Source organism: Cervus elaphus, chromosome 30 (assembly GCF_910594005.1).
Source record: "Cervus elaphus chromosome 30, mCerEla1.1, whole genome shotgun sequence".
NCBI lineage: Eukaryota > Metazoa > Chordata > Mammalia > Artiodactyla > Cervidae > Cervus > Cervus elaphus.
The window spans coordinates 77,129,149-77,148,760 of record NC_057844.1 but is presented as its reverse complement, the minus strand read 5'-3'; the positions used below and the strand labels follow the sequence as shown (position 1 = coordinate 77,148,760).

At 43.3% G+C, this 19,612-nt stretch overlaps 1 protein-coding gene across 3 annotated transcripts in view; it reads left to right on the top strand.

The window, feature by feature from the left end:
• The first annotated feature begins 263 nt into the window (after nt 1–263).
• Nucleotides 264–19,612, top strand: part of NALCN (sodium leak channel, non-selective) — a 296,965-nt gene continuing 277,616 nt past the window's right edge. The window contains exon 1 of one of the 3 annotated variants that reach the window (XM_043892088.1): nt 264–434. The gene's annotated coding sequence lies outside the window, so the exon portion shown is untranslated. The remainder of the gene's footprint in view (nt 435–19,612) is intronic. The other 2 variants (XM_043892089.1, XM_043892087.1) reach the window with 2 other exon arrangements.

Here is a 19,612-nt window from a genome sequence, read left to right as displayed (position 1 = left end):
CCGGGGACCCCGGGAGGAGCTGTCAGAGGAGAGCCCAGCTGTTGCCGCTGGGAGGCCGAGCCGGTGGCGGCCAGGGAGAAGGAACCTGCTGGTACCCACGCTCCCCGCTCGCCACCAACCGCAGCACCGCCTCCTTGGCCAGCTCCTCTCGGGCTGCATCCAGCCTCCCAGACCCTGCGGTAAAACCAACTCTAATTAAAAAGAAAAAACCTGAAAAGGCAAAAGAAAAAAAGCCCTAACCCCCCGCCCCCGCGCCCGCGCCGCGCTCGCAGGCCCCGCCGCCCGGGTGGCAGCCTCACCAACCGGGTGGCGCGCGCCGCCGGAGCCGCGGGAGGCGAGGGGCCGCGTCCCCGCGGTGGGTGCGCGCCCCGTCCGCCGCCGCCGCCGCCGCCGCCGCCGCCGCACCATGACCGCTCCGAGCGCCGGGGTTACAGGTTGGTCTCGGCCGCCAGGCCCGGGCAGGGGGCGCGCGGGTCGTCCTGGCCAAAGCCCGGCCCAGGCGGGCGGGGGGCGAGGGCGCGGCCCGCGAGGGGAAATGGGGGCGGGAGGGGCGCCCCCCATCTCCGCGGGGACCCGGCGCGCCTTCCCGGCCTCGGCGGGCTCTGGATGCCCCGCGGCCGCCAGACCTCGGCCTGCCCCGCGGGCACCTGGGAGGCAGGTGGCCGGGGAGGCGGAGGATGCGCCGCGCGCCCCGGGGTCACCGCGCAGGAGTGGGGGCCGCGGCGCCCGCAGGTTTCCGCGGGGGCCTCGCCCACCCCGGCCCCCGTGTCCTGCGGCTGGCTCCGCGCGCTTCTCACTGCTCCTTTCGGCATTTGGCCTTTTTGAGCGGCTGTCATTAGGGTGGCCAGCGGGCTAGCGAAGCGGTGTCCTGCCAAAACCACGCCGTTTTGAGTCCTTGAAGAGATTTGGTGCAGGCCCGCCTGGCCTGGCTGGAATCCCCGGGCTGGGACCCTGAGCGGGGTCTTGTCTCTCTGACTAGAATTTTCCTCTTTCAGGGTAGCCTGATAACTCTAAACTCAGGTCCTGATAAATGCTTGAAATATCATAGGATACATCTTTCGATTTTTGGCATAATTGTTCAGGGAATGTATTATCAAGGATGCGTGTTCAGACGCACTCAGGTTCAGGCCTCAGAAGGATGTCTTTTTAATCTCGTGTCTGTATGGTCATCACCTCGGCCTGGATTTCCCCGGTGGCCAGACGGATGCAGAACCCGTGACCGTGTATGAGAAGCTGGAGGTTGGCAAAGACCTTTAATAGGGATGAGAAAGTAACAGGTGGCTATTTAAAAATATATATGATTCATATTTTCATAACTACAACTGTGGTTTGAAATTAAGTAGGAGAGGTTGGCTTATGACAGTTATCCCCAAGGCAGATATACAGCAGGATTTTTTTTTTAACATTCAAAGATTAAGTTTCAACAGTTCTGGATAAAAATCAAGGCTTCTCAGTCCTCTACAACAAAAATGTATTTCCTAATTGGTGGGCTTTCCTTCTCTGGGGCTCTGATGTTGGATTTTGGGTTCATCTATAGCATATTTGGGGGCTTCCAAGGTGGCCCAGAGGTAAATAATCTGCCTGCCAATGCAGGAAACAGAAGAGGTGAGGGTTTGATTTCTGGGTCAGGAAGATCCCCTGGAGTAGGAAATGGCAACCCATTCCAGTATTCTTGTCTAGAAAATTTCATGGACAGAGGAGCCTGCTGGGCTATGGCCTGTGAGGTCACAAAGAGTGGGACATGACTGAGCTATTGCTAAGGCTAGACTGAATGAAAGAAAAATCAGATGTGGGAAAAAAATCAAAACACAAACAGGCTGATTGGACCCTCCTGGAGTTCCTAGAAGATGTGACATTCCGGCGGAGTAGATAGTGAGCATACTAAGAGCCCCTACGTTGAAGACAAGCCATGTGGAATGGTGATAAAATTGGCTAGGACTTGCAAGATAGCCAGAAGAGGAAAAATATTATACTTGTAAAAAAAAATATCTTTGAAATGGTATCATTCGCTTGCTATTTTATCTGCTTCTTGCTTCTTGTTTATCTTCTATATTCCTTATTTAGAGAATTGAGGTTTTGGCTAGCATTGTTTTCTTCTTTTTCCATGTGGTATTTCTTTGAAACGTGTTCCATTTGCCTCTCTGCTCTTTCCTGCATCCTTTGTGAGTGTGCGGATGTGTGTGCACACTGGGCTGGCCTATACATATTTGTTTCATCTTTTATCAGTGATGCTGTGATACTTTTAAATTTTTCATGGCTAATTTAAATTTATCCAAGGGGAAGAGTCATAAGTTTGTGAAGGAAAAAAAAAAATAACATCTTCCAGTTGTATTGTATCCTAGCGTAAGCCAGGCATTGAGCTAGGAACTGAGATTTCAGTGAGGAAAAGAGATAGACCAGACTTTAGGAATCTGTCAGCAAAGACAAATAAGCAGTCAAGAGGCAAGACAATGAGATAGCCTATTTTCTAGTTTTGGTTTGGAAACTATGACTTTCAGTCTAAAGAAATTATAATTGTGTCTGCCCCAATTATATCAACATTTTGGAGCTTGGCTGTCATGTAATGTGATTCTTACTTGTCTCAAGAACTTGTCCAAGAATTTGTTATAGCTTCAAAACTTTTTGTGTGCAAACATTTAAAAATTTATCCTTTCAATTTAAAAAATAATTAGATTTGAAAGACGGAGAAGGCAATGGCAACCCACTCCAGTCCTCTTGCCTGGAGAATCCCATGGACAGAGGAGCCTGGTAGGCTGCAGTCCACGGGGTCGCTAAGAGTCGGACGTGACTAAGCGACTCCACTTTCACTTTTCACTTTCATGCATTGGAGAAGGAAATGGCAACCCACTCCAGTGTTCTTGCCTGGAGAATCCCAGGGACGGGGGAGCCTGGTGGGCTGCCGTCTATGGGGTCTCGCGGAGTCAGACACGACTGAAGTGACTTAGCAGCAGCAGCATATTTGAAAGAAACAACAGAAATGATAATGAAAAGAGAATATACAACCATAGTCCCAACAACCTAGTACGAAAGATTGTACTATCTGTGTATCTTTAAGACTATGTGACTTTTGTGTCGTTGTGGTCATGTCTTGTGCATTTATCTTAGTTTACCCATTTATTATTTATTATAAGCATTTGTCTTGTTTCTATACAGTTTTCATCCTTAAAAATTATACATGGCTATATAAGGCTGTCCTCTTTGAATATAGTCTCACTATGGCCATACCTCTATCACTGGGTATTTGCTGTTTTTAGCTTTTCATCATTGTAAATAATGCCCTGATAATGAGAGTATAAGGATTTATTTCTATTGAATGTTTTTTTTTCATGACAAATTCCAAGCAGTGATATTTCTGGGAAAAAATGGATTATCTAAATTTCTAAGTAGATATATATACATTATATATCATTATATATATTATATAAATTTATAGATATATGTTATATGTTATGGATAGACATAACTTCAAGTTGGTTTCCTAAAATTATAATTTTTAATAAGATGAGTTGCATGCTTTCTGAGGTAAATCTGCCTTCTTTTTAGTATCTGTGGCTCATCTTCCCTCTTTTACAGGGACAAAAGAAGATAAAATAGTAGCTTGGATTGATGACCTTTGCAGTATATAAAGACTTAACCTTTAACAAATTCAGCTGAAATCCAGCTGATAAAATACACCTCAGGGTAAAATCAGAGTAGGAATGCTATAAAAGTTGTATGCTGAATAAAAAAAGTAACTAAATGCAAGGTCTTTTAGGAAAAATGATTTTTGAGCTCAGGTATCTCATTCTGCTTTTTGCCTTCCTACTCAGAGTTCAGATAAATGACCAGAGAAATTTGTTAGAGTGAGAAAGCTGTACCCTACGGGTATGGAGAGAAGACCATTTGTTCCTTGGCTGTTGACCCTAAGGCTTGTAGACTCTGTATGGATGGGACTGGGCCCATGTGAAAGTGAAAAGTGAAGTCACTCAGTCATATTTGACTCTTTGTGACCCCATGGACTATAGCCCACCAGGCTCCTCAGTCCATGGAATTTTCCAGGCAACAGTACTGGAGTGGGATGCCATTTCCTTCTCCAGGGAATCTTCCCAACTCAGGGATCGAACCTGGGTCTCCCACATTGCAGGCAGACACTTTGTGACTGAGGGGCGAAACTAAGGTTCAGACCACAACTCTCTTTCTCAGAGATTTGTACAAAAGTTGAGGAACAGATCTGCTGCTGAAGCCCTTGATATGAGGGGTGAAGGCTCAAGTTAGAGCATTCTGTTGGTGAGATGGAATTTCCTGACTTCTGAAGCAATTTCTTCACGAGACCCTAGGGCCAGGGCGGACACACCAAACAGAATGTGCTTGGTTGACAGGGACGGACCCCCGGAGGTTGGGGCAGGACTGGGGGTTCTGGAGAGGGGCTCCAGGAGCATTAGGAGTTTGAAATTTCAGAACGCTGCTGCCAAGGGAGTCATTTATGCAGGGATCAAGAGTGAGACTTATCTCCAATTATGCAAAGAAAGGAGATGAAAAGAAGACTTTGTCTGGGGCAGGGATGTTGCGTGGAAGACAGCCAGCACCAACACACACATCAGTGCTCTTCCTTCCGGGAGATCAGAGCACGTGGATCACAGCCCTTATTCTAAGTGAAATATAGTAATTATTTTCTTTTAGAGGGAAAAACAAACATGCAGATGAAGATAGGGTGCCCTGGACCAGAAACATTAAAGATAGCCAGCATCTAGATCTGGGCTTCCCTGGTGACTCAGACAGTAAAGAATCCACCTGCAATGCAGGAGACCCAGGTTTGATCCCTGGGTCGGGAAGATCCCCTGGAGAAAGGAATGGCAACCCACTCCAGTATTCTTGCCTGGGAAATCCCAGGGACAGAGGAGCCTGGTGGGCTACGGTCCATGGGATCGCAAAGAGTCGGACACAACATAGCGACTAAACGACCACCAGCGTCTAGATCTAGCCTGCTGAATACTTTGAGTTTGAAAAATAAGAAAAAGAAAACTATCCCCTCAGTATTTTGATGAAGTTTTTTAAAGAAACGTATTCACAAAGGAAAGCTTAGATTAACTTCATTCTTGAAGCTTTGCAAAATTAAAGCAGCAGTTAAATAATATACTGAAAATGCGTTAATTCTGAAAAAAAAAAAAAAAAGCAGACTATGGTTCTCTTAGGATACTAGTATGGCTCAAAATGAAATATAAAAGAGATGAAGAAGTGCATATTAGGCATGTACTACCCAAACAAACCCCAAAACAAAAACAAAAATCCCAGTGAGGTTAAGTATATAAAAACAGAGCAATAGTTCAAAAAATAATTAAATGAGGGGGAAAAGGACCTTAAAATAATAAAAGTCACTATCTTTAATGAGAGCTTCCCTAGTGGCTCAGATGGTAAAGAATCCACCTGCAATGCAGAAGACCCAGGTTCGATCCCTGGGTTGGGAAGATCCCCAAAAGAAAGGAATAGCAACCCACTCCAGTATTCTTGCCTGGAGAATCCCCATGGAAAGAGGAGCCTGGCGGGCTACAGTCCGTGGGGTCGCAAAGAATCGTACATGACTGAGCAACTAACACTTCATAAACTTTATAAACTTTAATAACTTTAATAAAGTTTTACTTACAAGCTTTCTATATACATATACTGATTATTATAGCATTATACTGTGGATACTTAAATGTATTCTTGTGTGTTTTCATTTTTGGAGCAACATGGTTCTTAGATGATGTATTTCCTCAAAGGCATCTGTGACCTACAATGGGATAAGGAAGCAGCAATTTGGCTTAGGAAATAAAGAAAACAATGAAGCAGACTGGTGAGGAGAAGAAAGAGGATGATATTTAAAAACATGAATGAATTCATGATAAAATAGAAAAGCTCTGGATCTGATAGAAAAAAATAAAACCCAGCATTCCAGTCTTTAAGTCCTACTAATGTATATAGCTATCTGTAGGAGGTATTGGTGTGCCAAGAACTAAGAATGAGGTCAATCAGGAGAAGGGTAAGAATGGGGGCCCGTGAAGAAAGGTGTTGGAGAAGCCGGGCATGAAATTCTAAGGATAGGTAACTGACATGGGAAATGCAGAGGAGGATAGGGGTTTATCAACAGGACAGATGCTAGCAGGTGTTGGTGGCTAAACCAACAGAATGAAAAGGAGGGATGGGTGAGGAGCAAAGCCAGGACCTCAAGCTTGGGTGATTGTCAGTGCTTTTGCCGCTATTTGTACTGCCTTGGTAGAACAACTAATTTATTGTTTATCTTTCAGTTAGCAGTATCTATAGGTTAAATCCTTTGCTTCACTGTTTCTATGTCTATTCTTTATCGTTATGAAATTCATAGGCAATACAGTTTCATGTATCGCTTTTGAAGTAGAGGAAGGATTTTTAAAAATTGCCTATTATTTCTGGAAAGTACAAATTATGGGGGCCTGTGTCAGACAAGATACAAATTTGTGTCAGGTGAGATACAAGACTGATAGCTTAAAATACAGTTGAGTATGTATCATAAAATTTGCCTGGGGTTAAAATATATATATATATATATATATATAAATATATAAAATTCAAGTCTGAAAACTTTCTTAACTATTCCTCTCAGGAGCTGAAGCACAGAGATTAAGATAAATATTGCAAATAGGAATTTAAATTTTCAGAACTAGAGCTTGTTGGATTATTCTTTCCTTCTCTCTCACTTTCCATATGTCAATACTTTCAAGAGAAAAGAAATTTTAAACTCTGAGGAACCTCAAAATAATTTTCTACTTTTCATTCAGTTCAGTTCAGGTCAGTCACTCCGTTGTGTCCGACTCTTTGTGACCCCATGAATCACAGCACGCCAGGCCTCCCTGTCCATCACCAACTCCCAGAGTTTACTCAAACTCATGTCCATCGAGTCGGTGATGCCATCCAGCCATCTCATCCTCTGTTGTCCCCTTCTCCTCCTGCCCTCAATCCCTCCCAGCATCAGGGTCTTTTCAAATGAGTCAGCTCTTCCCATGAGGTGGTCAAAGTATTGGAGTTTCAGTTTCAGCATCAGTCCTACTAATGAACACCCAGGACTGATCTTCTTTTAGGATGGACTGGTTGGATCTCCTTGCAGTCCAAGGGACTATCAAGAGTCTTCTCCAACACCACAGTTCAAAAGCATCAATTCTTTAGCGCTCAGCTTTCTTTCTCACATCTACACATGACTACTGGAAAAACCATAGCCTTGACTAGACAGACCTTTGTTGACAAAGTAATGTCTCTGCTTTTTAACATGCTGTCTAGGTTGGTCATAACTTTCCTTCCAAGGAGTAAGTGTCTTTTAATTTCAGGGCTGCAATCACCATCTGCAGTGATTTTGGAGCCCCAAAAAATAAAGTCTGACACTGTCTCCCCATCTATTTGCCATGAAGTGATGGGACCAGATGCCATGATCTTAGTTTTCTGAATGTTGAGCTTTAAGCCAACTTTTTCACTCTCCTCTTTCACTTTCATCAAGAGGCTCTTTAGTTCTTCACTGTCTGTCATAAGGGTGGTGTTATCTGCATATCTGACGTTATTAATATTTCTCCCAGCAATCTTGATTCCAGCTTGTGCTTCTTCCAGCCCAGTGTTTCTCATAATGTACTCTGCATATAAGTTAAATAAACAGGATGACAATATACAGCCTTGATCTACTCCTTTTCCTATTTGGAACCAGTCTGTTGTTCCATGTCCAGTTCTAACTGTTGCTTCCTGACCTGCATATAGGTTTCTCAAGAGGTGGGTCAGGTGGTCTGGTATTCCCATCTCTTTCAGAGTTTTCCACAGTTTATTGTGATCCACAAAGTCAAAGGCTTTGGCCTAGTCAATAAAGCAGAAATAGATGTTTTTCTGGAACTCTCTTGCTTTTTTGATGATCCAGTGGATGTTGGCAATTTGATCTCTGGTTCCTCTGCCTTTTCTAAAACCAGCTTGAACATCTGGAAGTTCACGGTTCACGTATTGCTGAAGCCTGGCTTGGAGAATTTTGAGCATTACTTTACTAGCGTGTGAGATGAGTGCAATTGTGCAGTAGTTTGAGCATTCTTTGGGATTGCCTTTCTTTGGGATTGGGATGAAAACTGACATTTTCCAGTCCTGTGGCCACTGCTGAGTTTTCCAAATTTGCTGACATATTGAGTGCAGCACTTTCACAGCATCATCTTTCAGGATTTGAAATAGCTCAACTGGAATTCCATCACCTCCACTAGCTTTGTTCGTAGTGATGTTTCCTAAGGCCCACTTGACTTCACATTCCAGGATGTCTGGCTCTAGGTGAGTGATCACACCATTGTGATTATCTGGGTTGTGAAGATTTTTTTTGTATAGTTCTTCTGTGTATTCTCGCCACCTCTTCTTAATATCTTCTGCTTCTGTCAGGTCCATACCATTTCTGTCCTTTATTGAGCCCATCTTTGCATGAAATGTTCCCTTGGTATCTCTAATTTTCCTGAAGAGATTGCTAGTCTTTCCCATTCTATTATTTTCCTCTATTTCTTTGCACTGATCACTGAGGAAGGCTTTCTCATCTCTCCTGGCTTTTCTTTGGAACTCTGCATTCAAATGGGAATATCTTTCCTTTTCTCCTTTGCTTTTCACTTCTCTTCTTTTCACAGCTATTTGTAAGGCCTCCTCAGACAGCCATTTTGCTTTTTTGCATTTCTTTTCCTTGGGGATGGTCTTGATCCGTGTCTCCTGTACAATGTCACGAACCTCCATCCATAGTTCATCAGGCACTCTGTCTATCAGATCTAGTCCCTTAAATCTACTTCTCATAAGCCAAGAATATATCCTTGTATATCAAATCTATTCAAATACATCAAATATTTTTGAAATAATTACAACATTCTCTGAGGAAAACTTAGAATATACTACATATATATCTATATATATATGTATATGTCTATATAGATATAGACATAGATACACACACACATATTCGGGTTTCCAAGGTGGCTCAGTGGTAAAGAATCCACCTGACTGTGCAGGAGACTCAGGAGACCTGGATTCAATCCCTGGTTTGGGAAGATCCCCTGGAGTAGGAAAAGGCAGCCCACTCCAGTATTCTTGCCTGAAAAATCCCATGGACAGAGGATCCTGGCGGGCTACAGTCCTTGGGGTCACAAAGGGTCAGCCACGAGTGAGCGATTGAGCAGTGAGCATACATACATTCGGTTATAGCTCAGAATCTTTGCTTCAGATTTCTATTTTGCCTTTCTTGTTTATACCAGTCTCTCTGATTTTTTTTCCCAAATAAAGTCTTGACTGTCACATGAATGCTCCTCTGAGCATCTAGACTGGTGATTCCATCACTCTTGGGATCAGTGCTGGGAGAGTGTGTTAAGAATCACCTGGGGAATGTTTTTTTTTTAAGCATTTTCCACACTTGGCTCACGGGGTTCTGATTTGTATGTCTGAGGTGAAGGATGGTTGAGAGTGTTTACAAACCTCCCTGAATGATGAATGTTAGCAATCTTTGGAAACTACTGTTTTAAAACATTCACCTTCTTTGTCCAGGTTTGGGAGATTCATATCGCAAAATGGAACAACTGCACATACACAAATTAATAGAAGGTTTCTTTTGACTTTCCATACTATTTATGGAAAAGTTTTGGAAACCACTGTTTTCACCATCCATCTTCTTTGATCAACTCTTGCAGGTTCATTACAAGATTAAGCAGCCACAATAAAAGGAGATGGTCTCCTTTACTTGTCTTCCGTAACATTTAAATGATAGAAGCGGTTTCTTAGAATGGAATGCCTATCCTTGACTGTTGGATGATGTGTGTGTGCTCAGTCATGTCTGGCTCTTTGTGACCCCATGGGCTGTAGTCCACTAGGCTTCTCTCTGCATGGAATTTTTCAGGCAAGAATACTGGTGTGGGTTGCCATCTCCTACTCTAGGGGATCTTCCTGACCCAGGGATCAAACCCGAATCTCCTGCTTTGGCAGGAGGATCCTTTACCCACTGCGCCACCTGGGAAGCCCCTATTGGATGATGAAAACCCTTAAAAACTCTGCCATGGCCTGGAGGAAACTGGACCTTTCTTAAAAATTTGTATCATCAGCCCGTGGTGAATTTTAGTTCTGATATTCTTTTCTTGAAAGTTTCTTACTCCTACCTTATGCCCAAAATTTTAAATTAAAATTTTAAATTAAAAAAATTTTAAATTAAAATTTTAAATTAAAAAAATTCACAAAATTTTAAATGCCTATCCTTTCTAAATGTGGAGAGAAAGGCTAGGGCTTGTTAAAAGGATTGACTGGATCTCCTGAGTAGAGAAGTGGGAAAGAGGCTGTTCAGCCTACATGCGTGAGCTGATCGCTCCAATTTGTAATCAATACAGTGACTCAGGCGACACAGATTCAACTGAGGCTCTCTCCCACTGCTGGGCTGTTGTAGTCTGGCTTGCGGAGTGCAGTATAAAAGAGTATTGGGTCATCATACTCTATCCTGAATTCCTTTACCAAATCCAGTGATTTTTAAAGGTCAAAGAAAATTCAGTTTTCACAATGCAAAATGAAACCGCCCAGAATCCTTGAGGAAGTCATGACACTGTTTTGAAGTATTTGTAGGAAGAACCAGAAAAAAAAATTGCTGCTTTTCTTTGGGATTTAAGAAGTAGACTCAGTATAAAAGGTGGGGATCTGTTTTCTGTTTTCCATCAGTGTGTTGACAAAAGGAAGCGAGAGACGAAGAGCCTGTGGTTGGAGATGCCCTTTGAAAGGTTTGGCTTCTGCTGTTCGGTGACCCATCTTGGGTGGCCCTTGCGGTCCTGCTGAGACCAGACCATGTGTGTAACACTGTGTTTGCAGGGCTGGATCCCGATGTAGCCAGGCCAAGGCGTCGATGAGTAAAGCACCCAAATGAGAAGTGCATTTGGAGAGAAGGAGGCAGAGAGTACGGAAACAGGGGCTGCTGCTGGGATCTGGGGCCAAATTTTAGCTCTGTCTTAGTTCGCCTGCTGGAGTGCAGTGCTTTGCTTTTAGTGAAGGCAGACCTAGCACTCAGGCAGCTGCCCGTGTTTCCTCCAGCCACTAGGAGCCCATTAGAAGAAAAGATGCATTGCATTGGGCCAATTAAATTTCAAAAGTGAAGGATACTCAGGGAACAGGAGAAACTTGCTCCAGGCACTGCAGTCTGGATGCTGCCTTTGTTGTTGTTTAGTTGCTCAGTCGTGTCCAACTCTTTTGGGACCCCATAGAATGGAGCCTGCCAGGGTCCTCTGTCCGTGGAATTTCTCTAAGCAAGAATTCTGGAGTGGGTTGCCATTTCCTTCTCCAGGGGATCTTCCCAACCCAGGGATTGACTGCGTCTTCTACATTTGCAGGTGGATTCTGTACTATCTGAGCCACCAGGGAACTGAGATGCTGCCTTGCTCTATCTAATTTGGTTTCATTCCCCAGACTTGGGAGAGGCTCGAACTTGGAGACTCCCCATCTTTGCTCTCTGGGAAAGAGAAGATTCTATTCACAAAGCCTTGGAAAGGTCAGGCTGAAAGGCACGCACAGCTGAATGTCATGTGGATAAAGGTTAGAAAGTGAACTTGGGTCAGACACTTACCTTCTCTAAAGCTCAGTGTCCCCTGTAAAATGGGGATAACAGAGATAGCTGCTTCAGGTGTGGGGAGCAACTGATGACATAATCCACTCCAAGCTCTTAGCTTCGCGCATGAGGAATCCTCAGCAAATGTCAGGTGTCGTTTGTTTATGCTTAAAAACTGACGATTTTCATATTTGATTTGTCTTAAAGAAATTGCAATGAAATTCATCATTGTTGCAAAACCTTTGAGTTGTACAAAAGTTCTTGAAGTTAAAAAGTAAGTCAAATTCTCTGTCCCTACCTCTGCTCTCCTGACAAAACAGACTCCCTGGGTTCTAGACATGCTTCCAGTTCATGTAGATCTGGACAAGCTTGCCTCAGACTTTTAATCTGTACAATGGGAATAATGCCAAAAACTACTTCAGAGAGGTATCATGACCTTACAATAGTACCTGGCACAGAGCCAGCTTTCAATAAATGTTTGCTCTCTTCTTTCAAGTAAAAAAAAAAAGTGTGTAAAGCTTAAGCCTGATTCTCTGCTAAAATTATAAACAGTAGTTTACAGACCATCTTTCTACCCTAAGAGTTGATAAAAAATACTTTGAGAATATGCTAATTTTATCATTGGAAGTCTCTTGGAATGTAATCTATTACAAACTTCCAGATAAAGCAGAAGTGTTTTCTAAAAAATCTACCATATGGTTGTATTCATTGTCTCTGAGAATATCCGGAAAGAAGAAATATCCCATTTCTTGGGATGGCCCAACACATTAGTATTGGAAACTTTTAGATTAAACAGTTTTCTGTTGTTGTTATTGAATAAAGAACCACCACTTGTTAACTCTGGTAGCTTCTGTTTAGTCTGGATTTTCCTTCCTGGAAGAACAAAGAACATTACAGAACAGAATTACATCCTTGACAGTACTTTGAGTTTTGGATTTTTGGATAACAGAAGAATTTCTCTCACTAAATCTCTCCTTTCTGCTGTAAGACAGTCTCTGCAGAAAAACAAACACTGTTTTACCCATATATCTTAAGTCGGATCTATTTTCTAGTCTTCATGTTCTCAGCACATTCTGTTGAGAATTTATGAGACTGAAACTAACTCTAGGAAATGAAGACATTTGTCATCTTTAGGAAGTGAAGACAGCTGTCTCTTTACTACATGATGTAAGATTATCAGATAGGAGTTAGTAGATGCTTTTTTTCTCAAATTCTTTCACAATTTAGAGAAAAGATAATAAAATCATAATATACTATTTCTAGGATTCATCTTCAAGGAAAAAGGCTGGCTAAATGAATAATGACTTCAGAAACCTAAAAGTGACATTTAGGTGGATTTGATGAGGAGTTTGATGATTTCTTGCTGGAAAAAAAAAGATACATTTTTATAAATGTGTGGCTGGAGTAACTGTAACATGAACCCTATAATACCAGTGGATTCAATTTTAAGAGATGAAAATGTCTGTCGTATTTTCACAAACAATACTCAATCCAAGAGGGTTTAGAAAGAACCAGGCCATGTGATTAGAACATGAAGGGTGGTTTTCTTTTTCTTACCTATTTTATAATATACTTAATTTTTAATTTAATAGTTCTGTAAGTCACCTTGTCTTGGTTTATATCTTGGTGCAGCTCTGTCCCTAAGTTCCTTGATCTGTGAAATGGTTCTTGTAAGAACTGAATGTTATCATATGTGGCGTGCTTAGACCCAGGCCTGACACATAATAATCAAAGCCCTCGGAAAACAGCTTTGTTGGAAGGTGTCTGTTTCTACATTGTGGTCAGCATAACCGGGGAGGAAATCAACTGGTGAGCTCAGTACTTTACCACACAGGTACTTTCAAAGCATTTCATCATCTTTTCATGGGTTTTTTGACAGACTTGTGTGTGTGTGTGTGTGTGTGTGTGTGTTTGAGGACTGTTTTATTTTCTTCAAAGCATTTAGACTAGGGAGTATATTCAGTTTTACACTCAATTCTATCTTTAACACTTTCCCGTAAGCACTGTTGGTTGTTAAGATCGAGAGGCAGAGCATCACTGAACAGGAAATCCCGGGGCTGCTGGCGTCCAGCGTGGGGAAGCTGCCACGTGCTGGGGTGTCAAGGCTGTAAGAGGAGGGTGCAGGGTATCCAGAAATCACACGGCACCTGTCGCTGGTGCCCAGAGCTGAGCGTCGAGGTGATCTGGGCTTGAGGAACTAGGCGAGGAATTTCTGCCCTTGGACATGGAGTGACAGGACACTCAGCTGAGCAGAGAGAGGTGCGGTCACCCAAGGCTCTGAGACTCCGGGAAGGGTCAGTCCTAGGAAAGTGTGAGGCAGGAGAGAAGGATTTGGGGTGACAGACAGCAGGACAGGAATAGTAGAGCTTTCCCCCTGATTTAAAGCCAAGGCGTAAAGTGTATGACTGTGTCTTCATTTGTTCTGAAAGGACATGTCCTCTGCCTGGAAGGGGCTTCCCTGGTGGCGCAGATGGTAGAGTCTGACTGCAGTGCGGGAGACCCAGGTTCAAACCCTGGGTTGGGAAGATCCCCTGGAGAAGGGAATGGCAACCCACTCCAGTATTCTGGCCTGGAAAATCTCGTTGGCTTGGAAAATCTCATGGATGGAGGAGCCTGGCAGGCCATGGGGTCGCCAAGAGCCGGACACAACTGAACGACTTCAGTTTCTTTCTTTCTGCCTGGGAGAAGATTAGGCCAGAGGAACAGTCTAACTTTAAGAAACCATGACGTTGGCAGCTCCAGCTTTAGGAATAAGCACCCCCATTGCTCTTCCCATTGTTATTCTGATGAGCTAAAGTACCCTGGAAGATTTCAGTATGCACACAATAGGCATATGGGGAAAGGCAGGAAACTCTTGTTCAAATATAGATACATAGAGTGGTTTGCTGTTCAGGGTTCTGCAGTCAAATTGTGGCCATTTTTTTAGGAAGAGGGAGAAATAGAAATATTGAAATAATAATTGTTTGTAACGCCCAGATCAAAAAAGTCAGTGACGTCAAATGCAGTTGTTTTCCAAAGTACACATTGATATCTTTCTTAACAACAAATTCAGCACTGCTGCCAGGTCTAGATGATGTGTTTATATCTGTTTACCTGGCAAGGCCTCATTCATATAAAGTTGTAAATAAGCTTAGGAGACGAAGACAAGAAAGGGTGGATGTTTGAAAGTGGTATTTATTGACAGTGAATGTTTTCTGTGCCTACAGATTTATGGACAGAGAAAGATTTCATAGCATACTGCTAGATTAAAAAAAAAAAAAAGCTGGTTACAAAACAATGTTTAAGCACAAATCTTTAAAAATAAAATATGCATGAAAACATATGGAAAAGGAAATACTGAAGGAAATACTCTCCATATCCCATTGGAGTCTAAGCGCTCCAGCTAAAGGAAGTTTCAGGAAGAGTGTGAACCTAGTTAGGTCTGGTAGCACAGATAACAGAGGTGTACACTGGGGATCAACTACTCAGTAGGAGGTGGTGTAGAGCTAACAACGAGACAGTGAAAGAGTGTTAGGTAGTTAGAATAGGAAACAGGAGTCTAAAATGGCGGTGGCTAAAAGACAAGGAAGGGAAAAGCCTGAGAAAATAGAACAAAGGAAGGTCCGAGGACCAGAGTGAGGACCTCAGGTAGAACAAACAGCACTCCTGTCTGGCCCAATTTACATAGGGCAGGCCCGGGGGGAGGGAAAAACATGTAAAAAGAGGAGCCAAAGGGCCTGGGGGGTTGGGGGGGTGTCTTTCTCTCTCCTGCGTGCCCACGCTCTTTCTCTCTCTCTCTCTCTCTCCTCTTTGTGTCTTTGAGTCGGCATGCCCTCATGCCTCGAGGATGTATTTTCCTGCTATTTTCTAAATAAAACTGAGCTGTAACGCAGAGCTGTAACACTGATCTGTCTAAGAGCTATCACACAGTCTGTTCGAGACCCAAGAGCTATAACACGGTCTGTCCAAGCACTGTGACGTGCCAAGGGCTTTAATGTCCGTCACTTCAAACTTTTTTTGAGACAAGACAGAACCGAGGAGATTACACTCGCCTGACAAAAGTAAGGAAACTCGCTGGCGGAGGTTGCAGAATGAATGTGTAGTGGACTGAGGTGCCCCTTAAATTAATCAGGTCCCCACTTTTCAATGAAACATGTCTGCCATGTTGGGACCATGGGGCATTCAGGAATTCCAGGAGGAAAGAGGCCAGGCATGTTTTGTTAGAGCTAAATCCACCTCACCTAACACAATGATTTGGATGATTGATTTTTTTTTTTTTTTAATGAATGCATTTGTGCAAGAATGAATGAATGAAAAACCTCTGGTGGCAGTGAAGGCTGCTCTTCTGATGGCAAAGAAATGAGCTTGAGGAGAGAAGTCAGAGGGATACTACTGAAATTTTCTGAATTTCCCTCTCAAACTGTGATGGCAATGAGATTAAACATCACAACAACAAAGTATGTGCTCAGTTGTGTCCGACTCTTTGCAATCCCATGGACTATAGCCTGCCAGGCTCCTCTGTTCATGGGATTCTCTAGACAAGAATACTGAAGTGGGTTTCCATTTCCTCCTCTAGGGGGTCTTCCCGACCCAGGGATCGAACCCACATCTCTTGTGTCTCCTGCATTGGCAGGCAATTCTTTACCACTGTGCCCTCTGGGGAGCCCAACGAGATTAAAGTCTACTGTTAAAGGTGTGTGTATCATGAACAGGACTGTAGCTAAATGTTTCCACTTGAACTCCTGTGGCCCCAGAGTTTGAGCACATAAATAACCAGAAGAGAAGTTGTTGATTTTGATGTGGCACCAGTTGTAATGACACCTGATGACCAGAGATAGATCAGTGACTGCTGTCTTCTTTGGGGGCTTTTGGGAATAAAAAGAGATGTGGTAAGTCTGCTGGGGTGGTGTGTTTCTCTCCTCTGCACTTTTATTCCCAAACATCACATCTTTTCGTGGTCACAGACAAATCACGTGCAGAGACAGAAACTCTTTGTGAGTTAAGTTAGGAAATCGGAGTCACTGATGCGGAATTGGCAGCAGACGACAGAGGACACAGCTGTGAAAAGGTGCTGAAGCAGTTGAGAACAGTTGGAGGATGGCGGGTCATCAGATGTTTGGCCAACTCAAATGGAGCATGTGGATATGAGCATGAAAGCCAAAATCCCTGGGTCTCAGTGTCCTTGAAACATGAGGTTAAATGAGCTCCGGAGATGCCTTGCGGTTCCCTGCTCTGTACCCAGCCCGTGTCATGATGCCTGGTACCCTAGTGGATTCGTAGCGTTTTCTGTGTGAATGAATGAATGGGAAACTAGAGGATGAGCAGAGGTTGTCTGGATTTACAGGAGACACCATCTCAGCGATTCTGATAAAGGCAGAACAGGGACTTGCCTGGTGGTCCAGTTGCTAAGACTCCATGCTCCCAAAGTACAGGGACCTGGGTTCGATCCCTGGTCAGGGAACTAGAGCCCACATGTTGAAACTAAGAGTTCATATGCCACAGCTAAGAGAGTCTGTGTGCCTCAACTAAGATTTGGTGCAGTCAAATAAATAAATATTGAAAAAAAATAAAAAAGAGACAGGCCATATCAGAAAGGGTGATGTCAGGAATTCCCCGGTGGTCCAGTGGTTTAAGACTCTGTGCTTTACTGCTGAGGGCCTGGATTCAGTCCCTGGTTAGGGAACTAAGATCTTGCAAGCTGCGTGACATGGCCTGGAGAGAAAAAAAAAAGGGTGATATTTATGGCCATCCAGACCTGAGGCCCCATGGCCTGGAAGGGGCTCTAGTAACAAGGATCAGGGGAAAGGGACCTTGGACATACGTGGAGTGAGGAAGGAGGAAAGAAGTCACCAGTGAGAATCTGGCATGACAGACTGTGCATGTGTGAGGCCTGCCTGCAGGGACCAGAAACGTTCAGGGCAGTGTCGTTATTGTTCAATTGCTCAATCATGTCCGACTCTTTGTGACCCCATGAACTGCAGCATGCCAGGCTTCCCTGTCCTTCTCTGTCTCCCAGAGGCTGCTCAGATTCATGTACATTGAGTCGGTGATGCCATCCAACCATCTCACCCTCTGTCTTCCTCTTCTCCTCCTGCCTTCAATCTTTCCCAGCATCAGGGTCTTTTCCAGTGAGTCAGTTCTTTGCATCAGGTGGCTAAACTATTGGAGTTTCAGCTTCAGCATCAGTCCTTCCAGTGTGTATTCAGGGTTGATTTCAGGGCAATAGGATCTGGGAACAGGGAGGAAGAAGTGAAGCAGAAGGATGTCTGACCAGTAACCCCTGTCCTGTTGGTTTTTAAGTGATGATGGTGTTGGCATGGCTACAGTTGAGGGAGAAGCCATGTAGGTACCTGACCCACAATAGAAGCTGCTGGACGCCAACAGATGGTGATGGAAACTGTGAGAACAGATGCTCATTTAAGGGGTTAAGTGCAGAGGACAGGCACATGGACGGCAGGTAAAGGACAGGCTGGAAACCATAATTTGGAAGATTCAAAAGACTAAGGAAAACCTCAGGGAGTTACAAGAAGAAATGACCCACAGGGTTGCAAGTACCTCACAGCTAAAAAAATAAAAAAATAAGAAGAATATATTTTATTTGGTCCAGAGAGAGCCAGAATGATCTGAGGAAAGTATATGCCAGTAGAAGTAAAAATGTTGCTGTCACAGAATACAAAACTGGATTTTAACCATTTAAAAGAGAGCAATGAACCAAAGGGTTTTTTCTCCCTGAGTTGCCACGAGCTGTTTCCAAGGAGAAGATTCATCAATGAACATATTGTAAGTGTGCCGCCTCCGCCCACTATTGAGCTATTTGAATACCAACTGCTTTTAATAAACATGATAAAGCTACTGGAAATCATGCTTGTCAAACTTCCTGCACTGCCTTATGAAGGACACTTCTGTAAACAGAAACCAAAAATACACTGGTTATAGATACATGAGAGTGATAAGGCTAAGATACACAGAAGCAATTTCCTGTCAAAATAATAAGTGTACCTAGGATACTTAAATATTCCTGCTGGTCTTTATCAGGAGAGTAATAGGCCTGCTGTCCTCAGTTATATTGATTCAACATGAATGAATGTGTACAACAATATTTCTGTATATAAAAGAAAATTATTGCAATGAATTGCCTCAACTTAATTTTGGATTCTTCACGTTTGTAAACTGAGACATCCAGGAGACAATGAAGGACAGGGAAGCCTGGCATGCTGCAGTCCCTGGGGTCGCAGAGTCGGACAGGACTGAGTGACTGAACAACCGTGTTGGTAAATTGAACTTATTTTACTACTTGATGATATTTAATAAGAAATAAGTTACCATTTCAGTGATTCAGGAGCTGCTTGTTGAGGGTTTTTTTTCACTGCATGATTGTTGATTTAAAATTGTAATGGGAGTACAGAGACAAAGAGCGAGTCGGGCAGGCAGGCAAGAAAAGGGAAATTTATTACAGGAAAATGAGGGGGTGACTGGCCCTTAAGGAGAACTGGCATCTTCCCTTTCTGACGGGGTCTTTCATATACCCCGCCAGTGAAAAATTCTCTGAAGGGGTGGTTAATTTTAGCCTGCAGTTGAGTCCTGTGGTCACATAGCTGAAGGTCTGGAATCTGGTGGTCTCATAGCTTTGAGAAGGTGGACGCCAGTGAGAAAGCAGAATGTCATTTGGGCAGTTTGGTCAGTCTCAAGGATCAGTGTGATTTTATTCTTTGTTTGTGAGGGCAACATAATGAGCCATCATAACAATGAGCCCCCATGTAGACCCTATCAAAAATATTATGACTCTGGATGTAAATACATTCTGTTGCATTTTAATATATGTGTGGATTCACTAGGATTTCTTGGACACTGTTTGATTTGGTGGCACTTTTGTATTCGTAAAGCAAGGGTGAAAGTGGTTTGATAACTACTGTCATTCATCAATGGAGCATTGTTTTGGCAGCTCGAATATACCTGTCATAGAGATTTAAAAAAAAATAAGATTCTGGATGTCTACTTCTCCATGATAACAAATCCTTAGTCAAAAGTCTGTTTTGCTCCTGATGGGATATTTGCTAAGACAAGGTACATAGAATTAACGTGCGA